At 41.1% G+C, this 17,873-nt stretch overlaps 1 pseudogene; it reads right to left on the reverse strand.

The window, feature by feature from the left end:
- Window positions 1-16,144: 16,144 nt before the first annotated feature.
- On the reverse strand, window positions 16,145-17,193 carry LOC135270237 (histone-lysine N-methyltransferase SETMAR-like; annotated as a pseudogene).
- Window positions 17,194-17,873: the final 680 nt, after the last annotated feature.

The following is a 17,873-nucleotide window of genomic DNA, read 5'->3' on the forward strand; positions in this document are numbered from 1 at the left end:
GAGAAGCTGCCTCTTCTGGTGCCCAAAGCAAAGGCCAGTCGGATCCTGCACTCGTTCACCCAAGCACTCCCTCCCAGAAGAGCTTGAGCACAGCAAGCCAAGTGAAGAGGGCATGCCTATCCCAAGTCTGACGAAGAGGTAGAGAAAAACTCCTGCATCAAAGAGCTATTATATATATAATTTAAATAGTTGAGTAAAAAAGTGTGTGTGTGTGTGTGTGTGAGTGAGAGAGAAGGTGTGAAGAGAGGGAGAGAGAGAGAGGAGAGAGAGGAGAAATGATAAAGCAAATGAGATTAACATATTAACAACAGGAGAATCTAGGTAAATCCAGTGTACATGCCTGGTACACTGTTTTTATTCTTGCAACTTTTCTGTAAGTTTGAAACTATTTCCAAATAAAAAAGTATTTTTTAAAACTCACAAATCTTGGCTTTTTCTTGTTTTGGGCTACTGGTTTAATTAGGAGAAGAACAAGGGCAATAAAGAGAAGAAAAAGATAGTTTAGAATTCAGTAATGTACTACTGCTCATTTGTCACAACTTTAATGTAGTTTTGACCTTAGAAGTAAAGAATGTACCTCAAGCAATTCCCCTCTCCACAGCCACCCCCATAATGTGAAGAATGTGTTTAGAAGGATTCCTTATTTCTGAAGCAGGTTATTTCTCAACCTTATAAAATGAAATGACTAAAAATTCTGCATTTCCTCTGTAATTAGGATCAAGATGTAATCATCTGGCCCTGAAATGTGTGTATTATAGGGGGCAGGAATCTAAGCTATGATGTTTTGTATGTACATCTAAGAACTGAGTTAAAAGATGTTTCAAAGCACCGAAGCCACTTCCATTCTCTACCAGTGGCCATGTATTAATTCTCCCGGAAAATCATCATTTCTCCGAGTTAATAGAATCTTTGAAGCTAAATCAAGTCAATTTCCATTGTCACATTGTGATGCTTTTGAACTGGGCTCACTGAATTATCCTATTTGATGACCACTTTAAAGATGGCTTTGTCATGAGCCTCAGCAAACCCACAGCAGCATCTCCATGTCAGCCTCCCCACGCCACCCGCTTCATTCTAATTACTTAATGAGCAGCTCAAGGCAAATGCCCCCTTTAATTACATCCCAGGCAAAATAGATACATAGCAGGTAAAATAGCCTATGTGATGTGCCAGAAAAAACAGTGAAATCAAGAAACCCGATTCTGCCGATAATTAGTGGCATGTCTTTAGGTAGATCTCAGTTTCCTCGTTTACAAACTGAGGAGCTTACAGTAGATGATCTCTAGGAATCTGGTACTCAGACTTTGGTTTATGGACAGGTAAGTATGGAATTTGGGAGGAAGCATTTGTGGTAGCCACTCTCTCAGGTGACCCCAGCGATTCTTCCTCCCTGGCTTCACCTCCTGTGTTGTCTCCATTCACATGGAATAGGGCTAACTTGCCTAACCAATAGGATATTGCAGAAATGATAGAATGTGACTTCTGAGGCTAGATCCTAAAAGACCTTGTTGCTTCCATCCTTGCTGTCTCTTGGATCACTTGTTCTCGAGAGAAAAACAAACAAACGAACTGTCATGACTTGAAGCTGTTCAGTCAGCTCTACTGGGAGCTCCATGTGGTGAATGGGAACTGAGGCCTCCTGCCGCCAGCCAGCACTCATTTGCCCATCTTGTAAATGAGCCACCTTGAAAGCAGAGCCTCTGGCCAGGTCAAAGCCTCAGACGACTGCAGTCCCAGCTTATATCTTGAATATAACCTCTTGAGAAACCCCCAAGCTGGAATCAGTCAACCAAGCTGCCCCTCAATTTCTGACCTACAGAAGTGATGCAAGATAAATAATCATTGTTTTAAGCCATTGAGTTTTGGGACAATTTGTTATGCAACAAGCTATAATTAAAAGACAGTTAGCAACTTTTTTTTTCAGGAGATATGGTATATTGGAATACATTTAGAAACTTTTACAGCAATTCAAAGGAGCAATTTTACGCCTGTTGAACCTAGATTTAAAAACTGGGGCTTTTTTTTTTTGTGCATTTTTAAATTTTTATTTTCCCAGTCATCCACTTTTTATTAAATTGCATGAAAGTGTCAATCCATGGTGGATTGAAAAGATAAAAACTCCATAGAGCTTGAAAAGCACGATCAGAATAATACAATCTTAGTTGAAAGCTGAAAAAGTTTCTGAAATTACCCAGCCCAACTTCTCACTCGGTGAATAACTTGTCTCTTAGAGTTTTCTAGCAATAAAATTCTGATTCTTGGCAGCATTATCACCGTCGATGTTATTAAACATGACTTTCATTGAGCGTTTTCCAGGCAGATGCCCTATCCTAAGTATTTTATGGTCTTTACAACAACCCTACATAGCAAATATTTCTATCTTAATTTTACAGAAGAGGAAACTGAGGCTTGGAATAAAGCTGAGAATTTAATTAATCTAGGTTATCTCATTCTAGACTATATTGCCTCTAGCTTTGTTAATTTGTTTATCTCCAAAAACTTAATTTTACATAACCAAATAACATTTATTTTTTTTTCAGACTATTAGAAATTACTTTCCCACTTATTTTAAGGAAAAAGAGACAGAATTCAAATCCTAGGCAAGGTGCAATGGCTCTTGCCTGTAATCCCGGCACTTTGGGAGGCTGAGGCAGGAGGATCACTTGAGCCCAAGGGTTCAAGATGAGCCTGGGAAACACAGTGAGATCCCTGTCTCTATGAAAAGTAAAACAATAAAATTACCCAGGCCTGGTGGCACACACCTGTGGTCCCAGCTACTTGAGGGACTGAGGGGAGGGGAGGCTGAGGTGGGAAGATCGTTTAAGCCTGGGAGGTCAGGGCTGCAGTGAGCAGAGATTGTGACACTGCATTCCAGCCTGGATGACATAGCAAGACCCTGTGTCAAAAAAATATATTAATATAGCCAATGTAAGCAAAATGTTCAAAGCATTTGCCAACAGTACATGTTTTCATTTCATTTAATGTTGCCTGACAAAATGGGAGGGAGTGTAAATGTAAGAGTCATCTTTGGTTCTAGCCAGTCTTCTCATCTGTAAATGGGGATAATATACTTACATTAGCATATCATTGTAAAAGTTATGGGTAACCTACATAAAGCAATGAGAACAGTTGCTGGCATGCATGCATTCATTCAGTAAATATGTATCGAGCATCTCCTAGAGGCCAGGCAGGCACTGTTCTTGATGATAGAAATACAGTGGTGAGCAAGACAGCAAGGTCCCTGTTACCAGAGCACATACATTGTAGTGGGAGGAAACAAAATGCGCCCACAAATAAATGAACAAGTTTATTTCAGATAGTGACCAATGAATGAAGATAAAATAGAGCACTGTGTTAGAATGTCAGGAGATGCAGAGATGTCATCATTTTGGAGGGGGGAGAGAGTGGTCAGGGAAAGCCTTTGTGAGGCAGTGGCTTTGAGCTAGGACTGAATGTCAGGAAAGATTCAGTCATATAGACATTCAGAAACAGAGGGAACAGGCAAGTGAAAGTCTTAATCCAAGAACCCACTTGATGAGCTCAAAGAACATCAAGAAGTCCAAAGCAGCTGGAGGAAAGGTGATACATGAGGCCAAATCATATAGAGTCTTACAAGACTGAGCTCAGATTTTATTCTAACTTCAGTGGCAAGACTTTGGAATCTTTTAAGCAGGAGAGTGACATACATACTCCGATTAGTGTATTGAAAGATTACTTTAACTGTTATGTGCATGGAGGACCCTAGAGAGATGAACTGGGAGGCTATTGCATAATCCAGATGAGAGATGATGGTGGCTTAGATTAGGGTGTTAAAATGGGTATAGAGAAAAGTAGGCAAGTGTATTCGGCCATTCTTGCATTGCTATAAGGAAATACTTGAGACTGAGTAATTTATAAAGAAAAGAGGCTTAATTGGCTCACAGTAATGCAGGCTGTACAGGAAGCATTGTGGCATCTGCTTCTAGGGAGGCCTCAGGGAGCTTTTACTCATGGTGGGGGTTAAAAGGAGAGCAAGGCATTTCACATGGCCAGCACAGGAGGAAGGTGGAGGGGAGGTGCTACACGCTTTAAACAACCAGATCTCATGAGAATTCTATCACGAGATCAGCACCAAATGGGTGGTGCTACACCATTCATGAAGGAAGCACCCCCATGATCCAATCACCTCCCAGCAGGCCTGACCTCCAACAGTGGGGTTTACGATCGAACAAGAGGTTTGAGTGAGGAAACAGATCCAACTATATCAACTGGTTCCAGATATATTTCAAAGGTAGCTAAAATGACTTCGTTGGCACTAAAAAAAAAAGTTTTTATTATTGCTACTAATAATAGGGACTTTTTTAACCATCTTGAGCGTGATTTTTGTTGAAGCAATATTGTCTTAGTTGTTTATTGCAACACAATTTGCTGTGTTCTTTAAGGTTTTACTTAGTGTAATCAGTGGAAATGGTTTACTGGGAAAATACAAATTTCGTTTGAATATAGACAAAATTTTTCCTGTATTACCCTGTGATTAAAGAGAAAACATGGCTGGGCACAGTGGCTCATGCCTGTAATCCCAACAGTTTGGGTGAAGGCAGGCAGATCACTCAAGGTCAGGAGTTCAAGACCAGCCTGACCAACATAGTGAAACCGCATCGCTATTAAAAATACAAAAACTAGCCGAGCGAGGTGGTAGGTGCCTGTAATCCCAGCTACTCCGGAGGCTGAGGCAGAAGATTCATTTTAACCTGGGAGGTGGAGGTTGCAGGGAGCTCAGATCATGCCATTGCACCCAGCCTAGGGTGACAGAGCAAGACTCTGCCTCGAAAAAAGAGAGAGAAAAGATAGTTGGTCTTAACTGCTGGGCAGCTGGGATCATTAGAACTAATGTGAATCATCTGGTTCTACTCACTGTGGCTTATAATGAAACCCAGGTGAACAGGAAGGCACACACCCAGTATCGCCGAACAGGGGAAGGTGAAACAAGTCAGACCTGGCTGTGCAGAAAGTTGAAGTAAAACCTACACTGGAGAATATTTAGTTTGGACAAGATGGAGGCCTAAGATAACAACACCTATTAATGATGAATAAAACATATCCAAAGATATCTAAATGCAAAATTGAGCTGCAGGAAAAACAGGTGTAGAAAACATCAGGTCCAGAAATAAATCGAGGTGAGAAACATTGCATAAAGCTGGCCTTGAGATGCCCTGGGGAGTTACTGGCCACCACCATCTGGCTCCATGCAGGGAGATACATTGAGGATTGTTGTGAATGGGTGGTTGGAAGTGGGAATCCTACATAAGGCAGAGCTAGCAAAGAGCTACATCCACAGTGAAGGGGTAGACTGGGGAAAAAATCTACCCACAGGCACAGAGAGATGTCAAGGAAGTTTGCAATCTCTGTCTAGATTCTGGATGAGAGAAAACATAACTTTTCCCTGAGAATGCAAAACCTCAAGATACCACTTATACAGGTTCTGAATGTATAATAAATGCATAGCCTGGGAATCACCATGCCCAATCCAATAAATTATTTATAAAAATTTACATTAAGCCAGTGATTTCCTCTGTCTCAATAGGAAGAGGCAAACACAATTATGAACTTTACCAAAATCTTGCAAAGATACCATTCAGGAAAAGAAATGGCAAGGTATAGACTGGAAGAAAATACTTGCAAAACATGTGTCTCATAAAAGACTTGTACTTGTATGCTGAATATGTAAAGAATTATTACATCTCCATAATAGAAAACAAATCAATTAAAATGGGAAAGTGACTTGAATAGATGCTTTACTAAAGAAGATATGCAAATGGAAGACTACACCTGTTTTTTTCCTTTTTATGGCAAAATACAACATGAATTTTACTGACAAATGCAACATGAATGGGTCTCAAAAGCATTGCACTAAGTGAGAGCAGCCAGCCAGGCACACTACACACTGCATGATTCCATTCATATGAAATTCCAGAAAAGGGAAAACTACAGTGACAAGAAACAAATCAGTGATTGTCAAGAGCTGGAGATAAGGGTGGGATGATTTTATTTTCTTGAAGAAACTCTTCAGCATTGGAATACGCATCACTATGGATTCTTTTGAGTGACTATGCTGTTTTATATGTGATTTTCTCTTTTTTGTTCTATGAGGAATTCCTGACCTTGAAGTGAAATGGACATTTTGGTTGAATTCTCATTCTCAGTAAGAGCAAATACAGAAGAGAGAATATGGCCGGGTATGGTGGCTCACACCTGTAATCCCAGCACTTTGAGAGACCGAGGAGGGTGGATCAAGAGGTCTGGAGTTTGTGACCAGCCTGACCAACATGGTGAAACCCTGTCTCTACTAAAAATACAAAAATTAGCCGGGCATGGCAGTGCACACCTGTAATCCCAGCTACTCAGGAGGCTGAGGCAGGAGAATCGCTTGAACCTGACAGGCAGAGGTTGCAGTGAGCTGAGATTGTGCCATTGCATTCCAGCTGGGTGACAGAGGGATAGTCCGTCTCTAAAAAAAAAAGAAAGAAAGAGAAAGAAAAAAGAAAGAAAGAAAGAAAAGAGAGAATACACATTCTCTACTGGTGTTTCCCACTCGTTCCTGTAACTTGGCACATACAGAATGGAATGCAGCAGTACGGCAGGGAAGCTGCTGGGCCCCAACAGCCTTGCCAAGGGTGTCAATGATTTAGGCTTACTGTAACCCTTTCCAGGCACAACAGGATTCCCCTGTGCACCAGTGGGTTGCTCTGGCTCCAGGAGCAACAGCTGCAAAAGAAGCAATTGCTAATTAGGAAAGAATCATGTACTATATGCAGGCCGGTTGCAGTCCTAACTCTGTAACAAGAAAGACACCTTCAAGTTCATCCAAACATGTCAGTGTGAACCTGTCACCACATTCCTGTACAGGCTTCATGAAAGTGAACAGGCACCACTGCTGAATTTATCTGTGCTCCTCAGACATTGACTTTTTGTCTGAGGTTTTACCCGGATTTCATGAATCTAGGAGAAAATCTGGATGATTCTTTCATCCATTCATTACCCCTTTTTGACTGTCTGTCCAAGGTACTTCTGCAGCAGAAACAGGACATATGATACATTATTTCTTAGCAATTGTAAAGCTAGAATAATAATTTTTATCTATTTACATATCTCACAGGGTTTTTGTGAGAATAACAAAGCATTAGAACCATACCTGTTACACAGTAAATGCTACGTAATTGGTTGCAATTATCATTTACATGTTCACATTTTGAGAACTAAGTATGAGGTTAAGAAAACGTAAAAATGTTGCCTGCCAAATTTATTTTAAAGGACTGTAATTTTTGTAGGAAAGGTGGAGTCAAAATTCCTGGGAATTTTGCCAATGCTACCATTAGTAATAAATTATCAAATCAGATAACAGAATCAGGGAATTGGAGGGGACAGCCCAACATTTTCCTTTTCTAGATAGAAAAAAGGAGATCCAGAGACAGCAAAGCCACAACAGCACATCTGAAATCACAACTGAGAGCTCACAGTCCTTGTCAGAAGCTCTTCCCCAGGTTGCTATGGCCTGGGGGGAAAAAAAAGGCTTAAAAAAATAAAGTGCTGGCCAGGCACGGTGGCTCACATCTGTAATCCCAGTACTTAGGAGGCCAGGGTGGGCAGATCACCTGAGGTCAGGGGTTCAAGACCAGCCTGGTTCCAACATGGCAAACCACTGTCTCTACTAAAAATACGAAAATTAGCCAGGCATGATGGTGGGTGCCTGTAGTCCCAGGCTGAAGCAGGAGAATCCCTTGAACCGGGAGGCGGAGATTGCAGTGAGCCAAGATCGTGACATTGCACTCCAGCCTGGGCAACAGAGTGAGACTCCATCTCAAAATAATAATAATAATAATAATAATATGCTTCATAAAAGCGAAACGCTCTACCAACAAGAGGTCTACATTTGGGCAAATGAAGTCAGAATCTGCTTATCAGTTCCTCAAATGGAAATGACAACCAATGCAAGCAAAATGCCTTGCGATTCGGAAGATAACAGTGCTCACCAGATCTCTTGTTATTCCTGATGGAACCCTCCCAGCTATTACACCTTGGAAAAATATTAACGTGTTCAGCCAACAGAGACAAATGTAAAAGCAAAGAAAGCAAGTGATGCTGTGCGTTGCGATGCCACCCGATATTCAAATTGTGCTCTCCTGAGCTGTGTCTAATGTCAGCATCATTTTTTTAAAGGGACATATCAGTTTCCGTCAAGGTTTTTATTTCACTTTCCCCATTCTTCACTGCCTGGACTAGGGCAAAAGAAAGGAAGAATCACCAGCTACATTACTTTTTAATAATGCCCTTGAGTAAGGGCAGTAGCAGCGAGGCGTAATAGAGATTTCAGGGGGACGGCAAGGGGAGAAGCGTTGTTCGAGCAACCTCTTCCATGGATGCTGGTGCAGCAGCTGTCTCTGCCATCATTCTCGCAAGGTAATGCCTTGCTTCCCATTGTCACTGTATCTCAGAATCAAATTATTTGAATTCCAGACACATCGACAGCACACTGAAGGGCCCCTGCCAATTTTTGCAGCTCGCTCGGAAAAGAGCATCATGAAGCATTACTCATTTATACGACTCCCAGGCTTCTGTTGTAAATCCGGCGTGCAGGACTGCCTCCAGGTGCGGCCCTCCAGCTCAGCTCTCTAATCCTGTAACCCTTTACCACCAGCTCCTTTCCGGAAGCAGTGCGCCACATCCCTGTGCCAGGTCTTTCCCCTCTTGGTGTCTGTGTTCAGTGGATGGATTCCCGACTGCCAGAGCTGACCTGGAGACAGAAACCAGCTATTTTTTTCTGTCAGATCTGGGGGTGAAAAACCCCAGGCACAATGCGGTGAGTCGTTCCCACAGGTACCCCTCCGATATTTTCATACAGATGATTTCTGGTTAAATGCACACCTGTCCTACAACACTGAAGTTGCCGATAATAACACATCTCTTGTCGGAAGAGGAGGGATCTAATTAGCAAAGGTGTTTGTGAAAATTTTTTTATTACTTAGAAAAAAACCTCACAAAATAAACGAAAAAAGAATATGTGTAGCATAATCTCCAATGTTATATATGTTTTAAATATGCACGCAGGTATACACACACAAACATATATATGTATGTACATTATATTTAGAGAGAGATAGATATAGATATTTTTTGAGACAGGTTCTTGCTCTGGTCGCCCAGGCTGAAGTACAGTGGTACAATCGTGGCTCACTGCAGCCTGGGTTGCTCCCCAGGCTCAAGTGACCCTCCCACTTCAGCCTCCCAAGTAGCTGAGACTACAGGCATGCACCACCACACTCAGCTAATTTTTGTATTTTTTGTAGAGATAGGGTTTCACCATGTTGTCTGGGCTGGTCTCGAACTCCAGGACTAAGCAATCTGCCTGCCCTGGCCTCCCAATGTTCTGGAATTGCAGGCGTGAGCCACCACGCACCCAGCCACAAACATATTTAACTAGAAGAAAATACAACAAAAATGGACAGTGATTATTTTATTTTTCTTCTTTACCTTTTTCTATATTTTCTAAAACAAGCAGATACTTATAGTCAGGAAAATGAATGCTGTTTATAAAGATAATTTACATCAAGAGGTTTTTTTTTTTTTTTTTTTTTTTTGAGACGGAGTTTCACTCTCGTTACCCAGGCTGGAGTGCAATGGCACGATCTCGGCTCACCGCAACCTCCGCCTCCTGGGTTCAGGCGATTCTCCTGCCTCAGCTTCCTGAGTAGCTGGGATTACAGGCACGCGCCACCATGCCCGGCTAATTTTTTTGTATTAGTAGAGACGGGGTTTCACAATGTTGACCAGGATGGTCTTGATCTCTTGACCTCGTGTTCCACCCGCCTCAGCCTCCCAAAGTGCTGGGATTACAGGCTTGAGCCACTGTGCCCGGCCAAGTGTTTTTAAACAAAGAACTGTTTTCGAAAGTTTTGCTACACAGTAAGTTCCTAACCCCAATCCTGTAAGTGAGGGGTCCCTATCCACTGTCCCCTGGTTAGAAGATTTTTTCCCAAGGGGTCCTTGAACATAAGTCTTGGGTTAAGAGAGTTTAGTCAAGCAGGAACAAGAGGGACCTTATTAGTCCAGTCAGATTTTATCATTAATTGAGCTACACAGAGATCAGTAGCAGAGGCAGGAAAAGAAGGGACAAGGGAAGGAGGAAAAAGAGAATGGGTTATTTGAATGGCTGGAGTGCAGACTATTGGGGAGGGGATAAAGAAACTTGATGTTAATATAATAGCTGGAGCTGCCTTAGGCCCTCCAGCCTTAGGGCCACCATATTCCTATTTTTTCTATGAAGACTTGGTAATTGGTCTTCCTGGGTACCCAGGAGACAGATCCATGGCCAAGAATCCTGCTTTTCTTGGTATCACGGTATCCTTATAACAATCTATCTGGTAGCCCATTAAAATCCTCTCCTGGTCAGACTATATTTGGATTATTTGGACCACATAAGCAGTTTCGGATATCGAGAGCTTGAGACCAGGCAGATGGGTTCCGTGGGTGATTTTCTTCTCTATTTAGTATACTACCCAAACCGGGGCTACCATCAGCCCATATGGCATTTTGTACAAATTTGAAAAATCAATCCCTTCCTCAAGTTAAAAAAGTTATATTATGGCTGGGTGCAGTGGCTCACGCTTATAATCCCCGCACTTGGGGAGGCTGAGGCAGGTGAATCACCTGAGGTCAAGAGTTCGAGACCAGCCTGGCCAACACTGTGAAACCTTGTCTCTACTAAAAAAATGCAAAAGTTACCTGGGCATGGAGGCATGCACCTGTAATCCCAACTACTCCGGAGGCTGAGACAGGAGAATCACTTGAACCGGGAAGACGGAGATTGCAGTAAGCCAAAATCGCACCATTGCACTCCAGCCTGGGCGACAGAGCAAGACTCTGTCTCAAAACAACAACAACAACAAAAACATATTATTTGTTTGTTTATATTATTTATTTCTCATTAATAACAATGACTAATGGCGGTAATTCCATGTAAATTATGCAAGCAAATAATTCATTATAAAATATTGAAAAAGTTAAATGATTAATTATAATATTAAGAACTCAAAGTCACTTGGACCTAATAATTCATTGTAAAAAAGACATCTTGTCTTTGTGGAAGTAGAATTCTTTTTGACAGTTTTAATGCTTACTTGTTTTATAGCTCATATTTTATAGAAATGATCAGCAGATTGGTTGTTTTGTTTTGTTTTAGTGACAGGGTCTTGCTCTGTCCCCAGGCTGCAGTGCAGTAGCGCAATCATGGCTTACTACAGGCTTGGCCTTCCAGGCTCAAAAGATCCTCCCACCTCAGCCACCTCAGCATCCCTGGTAGCTGGGACTACAGGTGTGCACCATCACGACAAGCTTTTTATTTATTTTTTAGAGACAGGGTTTTTTGTAGTGACACGTTTGCTCAAGCTGGTCTTGAACTCCTGGACTCAAGAAATCTGCTCGCCTCAGTCTCCCAAACTGCTGGGATTACAGGCATAAGTCCACCACACCTGGCCTACATTGGTTTTAACATATTTCAATTGTTTGTTTATTTGTATATAGAGATGGCATCTCTCTCTGTTGCCTGACTGGATATGCACTTCTGGTCTCAAGTGATTCTCCCACTTCAGCCTCCCCAGTAACTGGGACTATAGGAACATGCCACTGTACCCAGCTTAATGTATTTAATTTTGATAAGCCACATTCTCCATTGATATTGCTATTGGCAAAACTAGTTGTATCTTGAAAGGCACAAAGTTATTTGGAAATGGATCTAGTAAGTTATTGTAACAAAGACTTTGCAATATTTTAGTGAAAAAACATTAGTTTGTTTTTTGTTTTTTGAGATGGAGTCTTGCAGTGTTGCCCAGGCTGGAGTGCAGTGGTGCAATTTTGGCTCACTGCAACCTCGGCCTCCCAGGTTCAAGCAATTCTCCTGCCTCAGCCTCCAAGTACCTGGGACTACAGGCACCTGCCACCATACCTGGCTGATTTTTGTATTTTCAGTAGAGATGAGGTTTCACAATCTTAGCCAGGATGATCCCAATCTCCTGACCTCTTGATCCGCCCTCCTCAGCCTCCCAACATGCTGGGATTACAGGCTTGAGCCACTATACCCAGCCATAAGAACATTAGATTTTAAAAGACAACTTCACGTTTTTAGGGCTTCATACGTTGATGAATGATCTATAAAAGTCTTTAATGTGCTTGTCAGTCAATTTCAATTTTACATTTTTTACCCAGCCTTGGTACTTCATATTCACAGTAATTCTTCAAATCACATGTGAGATCTAGAACCCTGCTACTCCATGTATCCAGCACCAGAGCATCATCGGGGCTTGTTAGGAATGCAGAATTTCAGATCCCAACCTAGAGTTACTGAATCCAAATTTGCATTTTAATAAGATCCCCCGTGTTCTGCATGCACAGGAACATTTGAGAAGTACTAATCTAAGACACAGAAAAGACCATACTATTCCCTCCTCAATATAAATCTTTCCTTTAAAGAAAATATGACTGTAACCAATGTAGAGAAAAATAGAAATAAATTTGGGATTATAGGTGGATTGATTGTAGAAGTGACATTTAAAATTAATCTTCCTGGCCAGGTACAGTGGTTCACACCTGTAATCCCAGCACTTTGGGAGGCTGAGACAGGCAGATTACCTGAGGTCAGGAGTTCAAGGCCAGCCTGGCCAACATGGTGAAACCCCATCTCTACTAAAAATACAAAAATTAGCCAGATATGGTGGCGCACTCCCGTAATCCCAGCTACTCGAGAGGCTGAGGCGGGAGAATCGCTTGAATCTGGAGGCAGAAATTGCAGTGGGTTGATATTGTGCCACTACACTCCAGCCTGGGTGACAGAGTGAGACTTCGTCTTGAAAAATAAATAAATAAAAGAAAGAAAGAAATTAATCTTCCTCTTCTTTCTGGTATTCTTATATTGGAGAAATTGGGATCAATGTTGAGAAACTCTGCAATTTGTTTAGCAGCAATAATACCTTTGTGTGAATATCATAAGTTAATTTTTCATGAAAGATTTTCTAAACCCATAATATGCTTTCAAGGGAATGATATACATTGACTTTGGGTTTCTAATTTTGCATATAACATTAATTTTATCTTCACTGCTAATTTGTGCTGAACAATGCATTTTAAAGAAGTATTTTCAGTATACTTCTGACTTACATTTTACAATCTACATTTTTATTCATACCATCAACATGCATTGCATACTATCTCTAAGTTTTAGTAGCAAGATGGCATCTACTCAAGTTTCCCATCCTATATTCAACAACGATTAAAAAATTTTATGTTTCATAAATGCCTTTACAATATATTCCAACATTTGATTGATGCAAAAAGAGTAGTTATATTATATTTCCAATAAAAAAAGCAACCCCATCAAAAAGAAGGCAAATGATATGAACAGACACTTCTTAAAAAAAAGACATTTACGCAGCCAACAAATGAAAAAAGCTCAACATCGCTGATCGTCAGAGAAATGCAAATCAAAACCACAACGAGATACTATCTCATGTCAGTCAGAATGGTGATTATTAAAAAGTCAGGAAACAACAGTAGCTTTTGGGTGCAGCAAACACAGCAGCTGATGTGAAATACAGTATGAAATATTAAGTAGCCAGAGCTCTAATAACAATAGAGATTTTAAAAAAAATTTTAAATACTTATCTACCAATTAGATAAAGTGATTTCTTGTTTATAAGTAGAAGTTATTTTCAGATGATGTTAGTAGATTTTGAATATCGACTCATTTTTCCTTGGTAAATGGACACCGAACAAAATATAGTAAACGTCTTAAAACAAGACATTTCACTGCCATCTGCCGGGAAGTTGTAAGAAATATACACATTGTCAATCTTTCCAATAAACAAAATAAAAATAAACATATAAAAATGATCAGAATAATAAAGTGTCTGTAATGCAAACGGCACCGTGTTGAATGAGGAGCACTCGTGCAGTGCCCAACGGAGATAATCACGCCTAGGTTTTACTGTAGTTGCTTTTGCTTCTCTGTCAAAGGAGAGAAATTCCAACTGGAAAAATAATCTTGAGGTCCAGTCTGGTGTTGCTCATTCGTACTGTTGGTAGAAAAACAGGGGAGGGGGCACAGTCTATAACCCAACTGCTACAGAGGCTGTTCACTCTAGCGAGTCAGACTGGGAGCTGGAGACTTTCATCACTTGCCCTAGGACAGAGGGCAGAGCTATACTTAGAATCTTCTCAAGGCTAAATCCATTGACTTTGCAGAAAGTGGGAGAAGGGGAGGAGTTAAACCCAGGCAAACCTTTTAAGGGAAAAAAGATCTGTCCCTAAATTAGGGAGCTTTCAGATGAGCCAGCAGGACCGCTAGACAAAAGAACTTTAAGTGGGGGTAGAGGAGGAAGCTTTATGCATTTTGATTATAATTCTTCAGTGCAAACTCGCAGTTCTTACTAGAAAAGGGTGACATGAGCTCTAGCATGCTTTGCTTAGAAACAATGGTCAAAAATCCATTACTATTTTCTATCCCCAGAAGGTAAATTGTCAGATGGAAAGGTGGTAAGACATTACTTTTATACAACCTCAAGTATTTGAAGTAAATCTTAAATGAGTCTATATTTCTTGTGATGCAAATAGCAAAACTTAATATTACCAATAACTAATGCAGGCCTGAATGTACTCCAGTACCTCAGACAGTCCCTGGACCACAAGAGGCACTACCCTGAAGTGCTAAGTGAGCAATGATGATGTAGAATTGGGGAAACCAGAGAAGACTTCCAGGAGGAGGTGTTAGATCTTGACAAGGGGCAGAATTGAGTGAGATCTTGATAAGGGGGCAGAACATTAGTAGGCAGAGATAGCAAGGAAAGGCAGCCCAGGGGTAGATAGCCCTATGAAAAGTAAGACCCATAAAGTGGGTGAAGAACTCGAAGCATCAAGTGCACACTGGAGACAGGACAAGTTCAGGACAGCATGGTGACAGAGTATAGTGAGGAAGCTGAGATGTGGCAGGGGCCACACTTTGACACTGGGCATGGAAGCCAATTTCCAAGGGAGAATAATGATTGAATGGGAGAGAAGGGAAGGAAAACTGGAGAGAAGGAGATGATTGAATGGGAGAGAAGGGAAGGAAAACTGGAGAGGAGGAGGTTAGTTAAGCTATTCTCTTAACTTTTCACTAAAGTAATATATATATGTGTACATTTCAAAGTGCACATACCTTGATGAATAACTGATTTATTTACTTCTAACAGTATAGATTAGTTTTCAGACCGACTTTTTTGAAAAGGAGTTTTAAAAGATGGTAAAAGGAGAGAAATGGGATGGTAGCTTGAATAGAGGCATCAATGGAAAGGAATTTTTAGGGCCAGGCACAGTGGCTTACACCTGTAATCCCAGCACATTTGTCTCCCAAGCTGGAGTGCAATGGCACAATCTTGGCTCACTGCAACCTCTGCCTCCCGGGTTCAAGCGATTCTCCTGCCTCAGCCTCCCGAGTAGCTGGGATTACAGGCACCCACCACCACACTCGGCTAATTTGTGTATTTTTTTTAGTAGAAACGTGGTTTCACCATGTTGGCCAGGCTGGTTTTGAACTCTAGACCTCAGGTGATCCACCTGCTTCTGCCTCCCAAAGTACTGGGATTATAGGCATGAGCCACTGTAGCTGGCCCATGGACAGTTAGTTAATTGTGAGCATGAACACTGAGCCAGACACACTCCCTAAGGTGTTATATGGTAATTTATTTACTCCCTGTAATAATGAGAAGGCAATATTCATATGCCTATTTTACAGATAAAGAAATTAGCTGTAGGACTTAGGGAAGTTAAGTTTTTGATGTTTCAGTTTCCTTATCTATAAAATGCTAGCTTTCAGAACATTGAAAAGATTCATAGAGCCCACTCATTAGTTCAGCAAGTTTTACTGAGCACCTACTATGTGCCAGGAACTCTTCTAGGCACTGGAGAAAGACCAGGAAAAATATTTTATTAGAAAGACTATATATATATACATATATATATGTATATATATGTATATATATATGTGTGTGTGTATATATATATATATATATGGTTGGTGCAAAGGTATTTGCAGTTTCAGACCATGAATTTTAAATCATTATAACTAGGCTCAAACACATCTTCATTCGTCAAAATAGGAACCATTACAATCAACACATTTTTGCCAATGAGAAATAAGTTTGTTTATTCCTGTAGTGTAAAAACCCATACTTCAAGATTTGAACTCTTGGGAAGCATTTTTTTGCATCTCGCTGGTTGTGGAAGCGTTTTCCTTTCAAAAAGTTGCTGAGATGCTTGGAGAAGTGGTAGTTGATTGGTGAGAGGTCAGGTGAATATGGCGGATAAGGCAAAACGTTGTAGCCCAATTCCTTCAACTTCTGAAGTGTTGGTTGTGTGATGTGTGGTTGGGCGTTGTTGTGGAGAGGAATTAGGCTCTTTCTGTTGACCAATGCCGGCTGCAGGCGTTGCAGTTTTCCATGCATCTCATCGATTTGGAGAGCATACTTCTCAGAGGTAATGGTTTCGCTGGGATTCAGAAAGCTGTAGTGGATCAGACCAGCAGCAGCCCACCACACAGTGACCAGGACCTTTTTTTTTTTTTTTTTTTTTTTTGTGCAAGTTTGGCTTTGGGAAGTGCTTTGGAGCTTCTTCTTGGTCCAATCACTGAGCTGGTGATTGCCGGTTGTGATATAAAATCCACTTTTCGTCACACATCACAATCCAATTGAGAAATGGTTCATTGCTGTTTCATAGAATCAGAGAAGACGACACTTCAAAACAATGATTTTTTAAAAACTTTTCGCTCAGCTCATGAGGCGCCCACTCACCGAGCTTTCTCATCTTTCCAGTTTGCTGTGAATGCTGAATGACAGTAGAATGGACAACGCTGAATTTTTCGGCAGCTTCTCGTGTAGCTGTAAGAGGATCGGCCTCAGTGATTGCTCTCAGTTGGTCACTGGCAACTTCCGATGGTCGGCCACTACGCTCCTCATCTTCAAGCCTCTCGTCTCCTTTGCAAAACGTCTTGACACCACTGCACTTATGTTTGTTAGCAGGTCCCGGGCCAAATGCATTGCTGATGTTGCGAGTTGTCTCCCCTGCTTTACAAGCCATTTTGAACGCTAATAAGAAAATCACTTGAATTTGCTTTTTGTCTAACATCATTTTCATAATCTAAAATAAACATAAACAGCAGTAAGTCATTAGCAAAAAAACATAAAGTGCCCATTAAAATGATGTATAACATAACCACAGTTATTTACATTCTTAAATGCAAATAATTTAAAAATTATGTTCTTAACTCTATCTTTTCTTCCCTTATCTTTTATTCAAATATCAAATGGCGACTTCCAACAATGCAAAAACCACAATTACTTTTGTACCAACCTAATATCTATATATACATACACATAGTTTGTTATATCATTTGGTTTTTTCTTTTGAGACGGAGTCCAACAGCAAGAAAACAGCAATGACTCCTGTTGGAGTCCCGTGTACCTGGGATCACCTGAGTTTAAATTGGGCTCAGGTGAGGCAACTTGATGTCATGGAAAGTTTTTAGACTCCAGAGTTAGACATCTGGGTCCTAATCCTGGCTCTGCCCCTTACAAAATGTAAATAGAAGAAAAATGTACTTAATTTCTTAGCTGGGCGCGGTAGCTCACGCCTGCAAGCCCAGCACATTGGGAGGCTGAGGCTGGTGGATCACTTGAGTCCAGGAGTTCCAGACCAGCCTGTCCAACATGGCGAAACCCCGTCTCTCCTAAAAATACAAAAACTAGCTGAGCGTGGTGGTGTGTGCCTGTAGTTCCAGCTACTCGAGAGACAGACATGAGAACACTTGAGCCTGG

Source organism: Aotus nancymaae, unplaced genomic scaffold (genome assembly GCF_030222135.1).
Source record: "Aotus nancymaae isolate 86718 unplaced genomic scaffold, 86718_ANA_hifiasm-v0.15.2.pri h1tg000059l, whole genome shotgun sequence".
Taxonomy (NCBI): Eukaryota; Metazoa; Chordata; class Mammalia; order Primates; family Aotidae; genus Aotus; species Aotus nancymaae.